Source organism: Myodes glareolus, chromosome 10, assembly GCF_982192425.1.
Source record: "Myodes glareolus chromosome 10, mMyoGla1.1, whole genome shotgun sequence".
Lineage (NCBI taxonomy): Eukaryota > Metazoa > Chordata > Mammalia > Rodentia > Cricetidae > Myodes > Myodes glareolus.
The window spans coordinates 56,092,596-56,102,120 of record NC_142035.1 but is presented as its reverse complement, the minus strand read 5'-3'; positions in this window follow the sequence as shown (position 1 = coordinate 56,102,120).

Sequence of the window (9,525 nt, the reverse complement as noted above, 5' to 3'; positions counted from 1 at the left end):
TAAGAAATGAAAAGGGGGACATAACAACTGAGGAAATTCAGAGAATCATTAGGTCTTACTACAAAAAAAAATGTACTCCACAAAATTTGAAAACGTAAAAGAAATGGACAAATTTCCAGATAGATACCATATAGCAAAATTAAATTAAGACCAGGTGAGCAATTTAAATAAACCTCTAAACTTCAAGGAAATATAATCTGTCATATAACTCCCCCCCCCCCAAAAAAAGCCCAGGACTGGATGGTTTTAGTGCAGAATTCTACCAGAACTTTGAAGAAGAGCTAATACCTACACTCTTCAAAGTGTTCCATATAATAGAAACAGAAGGAACATTGCCAAACTCTTCTTATGAGGCTACAGGCTACAGTTACCCTGATACCAAAACCACACAAAGACCCAACCAAGAAAGAAAACTACAGACCAATCTCACTTGTACACATGGATGCAAAAATATTCAATAAAATACTGGCAAACCGAATCTAAGAACACATCAAAAAATCATCCATTTTTTGGAAGAATTCAGATTCTTCCCAGAGATGGAGGACTGGTCCAACATATGAAAATCTATCAATGTAATCCATCATATATATAAACTGAAAGAAAAAAAACCATATGATCATTTTATTAGATGCTGAAAAAGCATTTGACAAAAATCCAACATCCTTTCATGATAAACGTCTTGGAGAGATCAGGGATACAAGAAATATATCTAAATATAATAAAAGCAATATACAGCAAGCTGACAGCCAACATCAAATTAAATGGAGAAAAACTCAAAGTTATTCCACTAAAATCAGGAACAAGACAAGACCGTCCATTCTCTCCATATCTCTTCAACATAGTTTTTGAAGTTTTGGCTACAGCAATAAGACAATAAAAGGAGATCAAGGGGATTCAAATAGGAAAGGAAGAAGTCAAACTTTTGTTATTTGCAGATGATATGATATATATATGTGACCCCCAAAACTCTACCAGAGAACTCCTACAGCTGATAAATACCTTCAGAGATGTGGCAGGATACAAGATCAACTTAAAAAAAACAGTAGCCCTCCTATACACAAATGATAAAGAAGCTGAGAAGAAAATCAGAGAAACATCACCTTTCACAATAGCCACAAATAATATAAAATTTCTTGGGGGTAACACTAACCAAAGAAGTGAAAGACCTATTCGACAAAAACTTTAAGTCTTTGAAGAAAGAAATTGAAGAAGATACCAGAAAATGGAAAGATCTCCCATGCTCTTAGATAGGTAGGATCAACATAGTAAAAATGACAATCCTACCAAAAGCAATCTACAGACTCAATGCAATCCCCATCAAAACCCCAACACAATTCTTCACAGACCTTGAAAGAATGATAATCAACTTCATATGGAAAAACAAAAAACCCAGGATAGCCAAAACAATCCTGTACAACAAAAGAACTTCCGGAGGCATTACCATTCCTGACATCAAGTTCTGTTACAGAGCTTCAGTAATGAAAACAGCTTGGTATTGGCATAAAAACCTAGACATTGACCAATGGAATCTAATTGAAGACCCAGATACTAATCCACACATGTAAGAACACCCCGTTTTTGATAAAGAAACTAAAATTATACAATGGGAAAAAAAAGCATCTTCAACAAATGGTGCTTACATAACTGGATGTCAACAGGTAGAAGAATGAAAATAGATATATATCTATCCCCATGCAAAAAACTCAAGTCTAGATGGATTGAAGACCTTAAAATAAACCTGACCACACTGAACCTGATAGAAGAGAAAATGGGGAAGTAGTCTTCAATGCATGGGCACAGGAAACTGCTTCCTAAATATAACCCCAGGAGCACAGACACTGAGAGCAACAAAAAATAAATGAGACCTCTTAAAAGTTAGAAGCTTCTGTAAAGCAAAAGATACAGCCAATAAGAAAAAAAGGCAGCCTACTGATCGGGAAAAGATCTTCACCAATCCTACATCAGACAAAGGACTGATCTCCAAAATATATAAAGACCTCAAGAAATTAGACATCAAAATTCCAAATAACCCAATCAAAAAAATGGGATCCAGAACTAAACAAAGAATTATCAACAGAAGAATCTCAAATGGCAGAAAGGCACTCAAGGAAATGTTCAACATCCTAAGCCGTCAGGGAAATGCAAATCAAAACACTAGTCAGAATGGCTAAGATCAAAAACACCAATGATAGCATATGCTGGAGAGGATGTGGAGCAAGGGGAACACTCCTCCATTGCTGGTGGGAATACAAACTCGTACAACCACTCTGGAAATCAGTATGGCAGTTTCTCAGAAAATTGGAAATCAACCTACCTCAGGATCCAGCAATACCACTCTTGGGCATATACCCAAAAGATGCTCAAACATAATACAAAGGCATTTGTTCAGTTATGTTCATAGCAGCATTATTTGTAATAGCTAGAACCTGGAAACAACCTAGATGTCCCTCAACCAAAGAATGGATAAAGAAAATGTGGCACATTTACATGTTAGAATGCTACTCAGCAGTAAAAAAACAATTGCATCTTGAATTTTGCATACAAATGGATGGAATTAGAAAATACTATCCTGACTGAGGTAACCCAGACCCAAAAAGATGAATATGGTATGTACTCACTTGTAAGTGGATACTAGCTATAAACGAAGGATATTGAGTCTATAGTTCATGATCACAGATAAGCTAAGTAATAAGGCAAACCCTAAGAAAAACATATATAGATCCACCTGTAAAGTGGAAACAGACAAGATCACCTGACAAAATTCGAAATATAGGGGTGAGGGGAGAAGGGAGGGTGGAAGGGAAAGAGTAGGGGGGAAGGGAAGGAATAAGGAGAACTTGAGGGAATGGAATAGTCGAGAAGGAGGAAGGACAGAGATGAGAGCAAGAAAAGAGAGATCTTGATTGGGGGAGCTATTATGGGATTGGCAAGAAGCCTGGCTCTAGAGAAATTCCCAGGAAGACCCTAAGCAATAGAGGAGAGGGGGCCCGATCTTAACTTGCCCTGTAGTCAGATTGGTGGATATCTTAAATATCACCATAGAACCTTCATCCAGCAACTGATGGAAACAGAGTCTGAGATCTGCATTGGAGCACTGGACTGAGCTCCCAAAGTCTGGTTGAAGAGTGGGAGGATTGAGAATATGAGCAAAGAGGACAAAACCATGATGGGTTCACCCACTGAAGCAGTCTACCTGAGCTAATGGGAGCTCACCAACTCCAGGACTGGGAGAAACAAGCATAGGACCAAACTAGTCCCTCTTGACAGTTGCATGGCGGGGGCAGACTGTGGGACCACTGGCAGTAGCACCAGGATTTATACCTACTGCATGTAGTGGCTTTTTAGAAATCTATTCTCTTTGGATGATGCCTTACTCAGCCTATATTTAGTAGGGAGGGCCTTGGACTTTCCTCCTGAGGAAATGTGCCTTACTCTCTCTAAGGATTGAAAGAGGGTGGGGTGGGAGGGTGTGTGGAAGGAATGTGAGGAGGGGAGAGAGTGGGTACTTGGATTGGTATGTATAATGAAAAAAGATAGTTTATTTTCTTTTTTAAAAAAGGATCAGTAAGATGGCTCAACTGATAAAAGAAGCACTTGGCACCCTGATGGGGAATCTCAGCCAATTACATTCTGCTTAAGATGTGTGCCCCTCTGGCCACACAAAACAAATAAAAGATCGAAGTGCCTTGCCACTTCCTCTTTTTGGTTCCCTGCTCGGCTGGTGTTCGTGGGATCTCTGGTCGTGTAAGTTTTCCCCTTTTATTAAAAGCTAAATCTTTTTGTATTGAGTTGGCCCTGGTTAATTATTGATCGATCACGCCCCGCCACAGCACCCAAGCCTAACAGCCAGCAGTCCTACAAAGCTGTTTTCTGGTCTTCACACTATGGACAAATCCAACCCCATTCTATGCACACAGAGTACTCCTAAATAAAAATTTAAAAAACTAAAGAGGAAAGGCCTGTGTGCCAACATATATAACAGATAAGGGTTTGTGCCTGAATCTTTGCAGGTCAGTATAAAAACTCAACCAACACAGCAAGAGACTTACAAGGAGAACAGGTGAAAAAGTAACATCCAAATGAGGACGAATATTTGAGAGCCATCAGTGCGATCCTCTTTAGAGCAGTGGTTCCCAACCGTGGGGCGCGACCCCTTGGGGGTCAAGCAACCTTTTCACGGGGGTCACATAGCAGATATTTGCACTACAATTCATAACACTGGGGAAATTTCAGTTATGAAGTAGCAACAAAAATAATTTTATGGTTGGGGTCACCACAATGTGAGGAACTGTATTAGAAGGCCACAGAGTTGGGAAGGTTGAGGACTGTATTAAAGGGTCACAGCGTCAGGAAGGTTGAGAAGCACTGCTTTAGAGACTCTTGGGGAGAAGACTGGACGAAAGTCTAGAACACCCACAAGTCTTATGTGATGTACCCTGTGAAGAAAAAAAAAGCCAGACTGGGCATGGTGAGCCAAGCCTTTAACCCCAGAACCTGGGAAGGAAGTAAAAGCAGGAGAGAAGGATCTCTGAGTTTGAGGCCAGCCTGGTCTATGGATTGAGTTCCAGGACAGCCAGAGGAAAAGGGTCCCACAAGTAGACAAAAGAGTCAGCGACACCCCCGCCCACTCCCACTGTTAGGAATCCCACAAGAACACCAAACTAATTGGCCATAATAGACATGCAGAGGACCTAGATCAGACCCCTACAGGCTCTTTGATCACTGTGAGCTCCCATGAGCCCGCTTCAGTTGATTCTGCGGACCCTCTTCTCATAGTATCCCTGGGCCCTCTGGTTCCTTAGATCCTTCCTCCCCCCTCTTCCACAGGGCTCCCGAAGCCCAGCATAAGCATCATCAAAGAGACCAGAGAGACTGCAGATGTGGGAGTTCCACCAGACTTTGCCCTTCTTTTAAAATCTGCCCCAGAGAGATGCAAATTCAACTCACAGTGAGATACTGCCACACAACCCGGCATGGGTAAGATTAAGACCAATAATGACAAGCCAGACAAAATTTGGGGCATCGGTGCTTACATACCCTGGTGAAGGGAGCATACCACTTAGGTGAATTATTCTACACAATCTCCTCCATGTGTGTGATGTGAGGCGGGAACCCAGTGCCTCACCCATGCAAGGCAGGGGTTCAAACGCTGAGCTCACTCCCCACTCCTGTTTGCCATAATACAGAGCATGTGTGGTGTGAGGCGGGAACCCAGTGCCTCACACATGCAAAGCCCAGCCCCAATCCTTGTTTCCCCCTCCATCCATATAATATATATTTTACAAGTTAAATATAGACATACCCCACAACATAGCAACTTGACCCCTTAGTATGTATTCAACAAAAATGTGTACACCTGTAAACCAAGACCCCTAGATTAATTCTGACTTTATTGCTGGTGCTAACCGATAATGGAGACAACTGGCATGCCCATGAAGAGAAGGTGTCATAGTTTATAGTGTAACGGTGCAATAGTGTAGCTAGCAACAGGACAGCCAAAGGAAAAAATTTGCATGTGTAAACAGCAACATGTAGGTAAATTCTACAAACGGAAGCTGCTCCAAAGAAGTCACATGTAAAATAATGCAGACTGTATTAACATTGTGCAGTCAGAAAGGCCGAAACCAGGCCACATACTTTCCAGTGGTGAAGGAGATTCATAGTCTCCCTACTAGGGCGTGTCTCCCTCCCCTCACTTGAGGGGACAGCACACGTTGCTGTGACTTTTTTCTCTCCCTTGAATTGGGAGGGGTTATCAGGGTACAATATTTGTGTGAGCTAAATCATTCGGTTAAAGAGTTGAGCTAGTTTTAATCTCCTGTTTATAGACTGTTGGATCGCCCTTCAGAATGTGCTTGATAACAAGCCACAATCTGCAGGGGCTTCTGGCATTAGACCTCCCCCTTCCCCCACACACTGACCCACCCGTCTCCTCCCTCCCACCCCCACCCCATCTTGAGAAATGGTTACTTTGTTTCCAAGCAATGTCTGAGTAGGTTAGTATTTGCTTCTGTAATCTTCAGAGAAAGGAACACTTTCCTCCGAAATGCCTGATGGGTAACTTCCCTTCACACACCCTGCCTGCTCAGTGTGTAGTTCTCACCTACTTACTAGTAGAAGACTGTTTTCTCCATGGATCTGTCTTTCTACGAAAATCAGCTTTATATTAATATTTAATACATATGTTTCCAGAAGAGTGACATGATACACAGATTTTTCTTTAGCTTGAGCTGAATTTTTATGCATTACCGTGTTAATTTTGTTTGTTTGGTCTTGGTTTTTGAGACAGGGTGTTGTTACGTAGTCCTGGCTGGTTTGGAGCTTGCTATGCAGACCAGGCTGGCCTCGAACTCACTAGCTTCTGCCTCCCGAGCGCTGGGATGAAAGGTGAGTGCTACCGTATCCAGCTCTTTAATCGTTTGCTCTGCCAAGAATATCCCACTGCAGAATCTGCTGCAGTGTGAGGGAAAACCTATAAATCAATATTGATTATTCATCAGCAACTCATTGCCATTCCTTAGCAGAATTCATTAAGTAACAAGGCAAGGCTCTATGTGTCATTTTCCTGTTCTCCACTGACTGAACGCACTTTCCCCATGGGGATTTCTGTCGTAGTCATTTTGTTTCCCCGGCTTATATCCTGTACTGTGTTTATAAGGAAGACACTTTACTTTGTTCTGATAAAAGCATTAAGAACCTTGTATTTTCCCTACCATTAGTTGTGTCCACGATGGATTGGTACCTCCGGGTCTGGTTTCCTGCTAGAAAGAAACAAAACTACATGAGTAGATGGTGCCTGGCCAGGGGGGGAAATAACCTCTGTAGATCCACCTGTCTGAACAGGGCTAATGGAGCTAAGGTGGGGTTCTGGGACTTGGCAGTGTGAGGAGAAGAAGGGAGATTAGCGATTATTAGGTACCTGCTTGATGCTGGTCACACTGCATACTCCCTTGGATGGCACTCAGTGGTCTGGTGTGCAAATGCTGAAAACTGAGGTAGCTAGCCCAAGTTACCACAGAGCCTCATCTAGATCTAGCCAAGTCATAGCTGGTGCTCTGGCCTTGACCTTCCTTCCTTCCTTCTTTAGTACCTCTCTCCCTCCATCTCTCCCTCCCTCCCACCCTTCCTGCTTTCTGTTCTTTTGATTTGAACTTGAAGTTCTAGCTAGAGCAATAAGATAACTAAAGGAGATCAAGGAGATACAAATTAGAAAGGAAGAAGTCAAACTTTTGCTATTTGCAGATGATTTGATAGTATACTTAAGAGACTCTAAAAGTTCTACCAGGGAACTCCTATCAGTAATGTGTCAGGATACAAGATTAACTAAAAAAAAAAAAAAAATCAGTAACCCTCCTATATACAAATGATAAAGAAGCTGAGAGGGAAATCAGAGAAACATCATCCTTTACAATAGCCACAGGTAACATAAAATATCTTGGGGTAACACTAACCAAACAAGTGAAAGACCTATTTGACAAAAACTTTAAGTCTTTGAGGAAAGAAATTGTAGAACATACCAGAAAATGAAAAGATCTTCCATGCTCTTGGACAGGTAGGGTCAATGTAGTAAAAACAGCAATCTTACTCAAAGCAATATACAGACTCAATGCAATCTTCATCAAAATTGCAACACAATTTTTCACAGGCCCTAGTAACAATATTGAACATCACATGGAAAAACAAAAATTCAGGATAGCCAAAACAATTCTGAACAATAAAGGAATGTCTGGAGGCATCACTATCCCTGACTTCAAACTCTATTACAGAGCTACAGTAATGAAAACAGTTTGATATTGACATAAATACAAATATGTGGATCAATGGAATCGAATTAAAGACCCTGATATTAACCCACACCCCTATGGACACCTGATTTTTGGCAAAGAATCCAAAGTTATACAATAGAAAAAAGAAAGCATCTTTAACAAGTGGTGCTGACATACCTAGATATCAACATGTATAAGAATGAAATTAGATATATATCTATGCCCATGCACAACTCAAGTCCAAATGGATCAAAGACCTCAACATAAATCCAGTTACATTGAACCTGACAGAGGAGAAAGCAAGAAGTAGTCTTGAACGCATTGGCATAGAAGACAATTTCCTAAATAAAACACCAGCAGCACAGACACTGAGAACAACAACTAAACAATGGGACCTCCTGAAACTGAGAAGTTTCTGTAAGGCAAAGGACACAGCCAATAAGACAAAATGGCAGCCTACAGATGGATAAAAAGATCTTCACCAACCCCACATCGGACAGAGGACTAATCTCCAAAATATATTTTGAGGTTTTCGTACTAATAATTTTGTTTTTTTTCCTTAGTCACTCAGTTGTAATCCATCACATTAAAATACTACAGTTTTCCCATTCATCTGTGAATTAATGTGTTTTCAATCCTAAATTTTAGATGTGAAGAGGGGGGGCATTGCTATTAGTCTTATTATATTGGTGTTTTATAGGTATATGATTTTACTTTCCTTGTACATACCTAAGAATGGAATGATTGGATCCTAGGGTAAAATTTAATCTTAGTTAACTTTAGTTTAACAGCATAAGGTAGTTAGTAGCCATCACATCAGATCACAGAGTTCTAGAGGATACTCACTGCCTGAGTGGGTTGGTGCCAGGGAGAAGCTTCCATGCGTGTCTAAAATTTGAATTCGTTGACTTCTCACTCTTTGAGCAAAGATGGAGTCACTGTGCTGAAATGTGGACCTTGTTCTTAAGGTGCCTGTAGCCAAATGGACTCTGTCGGCTGTGGATGTATGTGTAGTTTGACTTCTTTTGGGACTGCCAGCTCCCAAATAATGACACGGAGACTTCTTATTATGAAAGCTTGACCTTTAGCTTAGTCTTGTCCCCAGCTCTCTCTTACAACTAAATTAAGCCATATTTTTTTTTTTTTTTTGGTTTTTCGAGACAGGGTTTCTCTGTGGTTTTGGAGCCTGTCCTGGAACTAGCTCTTGTAGACCAGGCTGGCCTCGAACTCACCTAGATCCGCCTGCCTCTGCCTCCCGAGTGCTGGGATTAAAGGCGTGCGCCACCACCGCCCGGCCCAAGCCATATTTTTTAATCGATGTTCTGACACGTTGCCTCCTTACCTCTCCTCTATTCTGTGTGTACCGTGTGGTCCACGTGGCCAGCAGCTCCCATGATCCTATCCTCATGTCCGGTCCACTCTATCTCCGGAAGTCCCACCTGTTCGCTCCTGCCAAGCTATTGACTAGTTAGCTCTTTATTAAACCAAGCAGAAGGCACTTGGCAAAGACACATCTTCACAGTGTACAAACAGATCATCCCATAACATGTATTTGTTGTTGAAGTCTGCCAACAAGTAGGAGGAAGGATCAGGCATGACTAAGAAGTGGAGGAGTTAGGCAAGAGGGTGGGCTGGGGCCAGCGACTGAGGTGACCGGCACAAATGAGGTGCGTAGATGGCGGGTGGAGGATGGGCTGCAGGACATGCTATGTTAGTAGGGGTTGTTCCTGATGGGGGCAGCCCAGTACAGGAGACAAGG